This window comes from Alligator sinensis, unplaced genomic scaffold, assembly GCF_000455745.1.
Source record: "Alligator sinensis unplaced genomic scaffold, ASM45574v1 scaffold646_1, whole genome shotgun sequence".
NCBI classification, from domain to species: Eukaryota; Metazoa; Chordata; order Crocodylia; family Alligatoridae; genus Alligator; species Alligator sinensis.
The window spans coordinates 677,179-678,461 of NW_005842642.1; the positions used below are offsets into that span (position 1 = coordinate 677,179).

General features: G+C 52.7%; 1 protein-coding gene across 1 annotated transcript in view; it reads left to right on the forward strand.

Annotated features, from left to right (window-relative positions):
• Window positions 1-250: 250 nt before the first annotated feature.
• The window catches only part of LOC102381587 (synaptotagmin-like protein 2), a 61,142-nt gene continuing 60,109 nt past the window's right edge, over window positions 251-1,283 (forward strand). The window contains exon 1 of the mRNA XM_025215383.1: window positions 251-640. The gene's annotated coding sequence lies outside the window, so the exon portion shown is untranslated. The remainder of the gene's footprint in view (window positions 641-1,283) is intronic.

Sequence of the window (1,283 nt, forward strand, 5' to 3'; positions counted from 1 at the left end):
TGTTACGGCAGTTGTGATCGCTGAGCTATTGGTGCCATACGGTCATCTCGGAGCGCTCTGACTCATATAGAATTATTTATTAATCGGAACCTGTTTTCATATTATATGTAACATTTCTGAGTCAGCCTTTAATTACCCTGACAATTAGACTGTGTTGCTGATATGTTCCACGTGTAATTTTTCTTTTTAAAAAGACTTGAGGAAAAAAAGGTCTAAACAAAGTCTGAAAACCGAAGGGGTGTAAGGGCACCTGCAGCTCCTACTGACTTCGGTACGGTCTTCAGGGGTCACCTCTTCTTGTGCCGTTCTCAGCAACTGTTCGGATAATATTTTGAAGGCAGAAAATAATCTGTGTAATTTGCCAATAAGCAAACAGGTGCCAGTAAGCCAGCTGTGCTATGGAAACGCAACTGGCCTTAACTTAGAAGTAAAAACTACCAGTCAACCAAGCAACCAAACCCTATACAGCAACTACAGAGCATCAGGCACGTGGGTTCACGCTGGTTTTATCAGGATTACATTTAAAAACGCAGCAGTGAATTCTGCATTCTCCACCTTCGCCCCAGCCACTGGCTGAGTTTTGGATGTCGTTTACTCCTATCTTACTACTCAGAGGGCCTGAATCTGTGAACTTTCTCAGGTGAGTCAGTGAAACTCCTTGCTTAAATAAAGCTGGTTGGACCCGGCCAATAGCAGCCCCGCTCAGTAGAACCAGAGGTAGTCAATTCTGAAAATAACATGAGGACTTGACCTATAGAGGGGCCCAGTCCTCAAAATGGTTGCATCTCAGGCCCCAAACCGCAAGCAGCACTTCATAAGGGAGCGAACGTTTTGGCAGCCCTACAACAAACGAACCCCCCAGTGCCTCTCCCATCCCTTCCCCCGACCAGCTGGGTGCTCCGGTTTCTGTTCCCGGCCTGAGCTGCTTTGCTTTCTGCTTCTCGCCCCGTGCTCCCTACGCGAGCTGCACTCGTGCTCTCTGCCCCCGCCGGTCCTGGACGGCGGCAGGTCTCCGCCCTGCGGCATGCGCGCCTGGGCCGGATTCAGGGGGGTCCGGTCTTCTCCAGCACCCTGACCGCAGGTGCTACCGGACCCGTCCCCGGCCCTAGAGCAAGGCGGCCGGCGCTGTGGCAGGCAAGGTTTGGGGCAGATGCGGTGTCTTTTATTAGACCTAGTAGCTGAGTAACCGGAGCAAAGTTCTCTGCAAGCCTTGGGGCACAAGCTCCCTACCGCGGCTCCGCGCTGCCCGGCCCGGCCCGGGGGGCAGGCACCGAGCAGCCTCC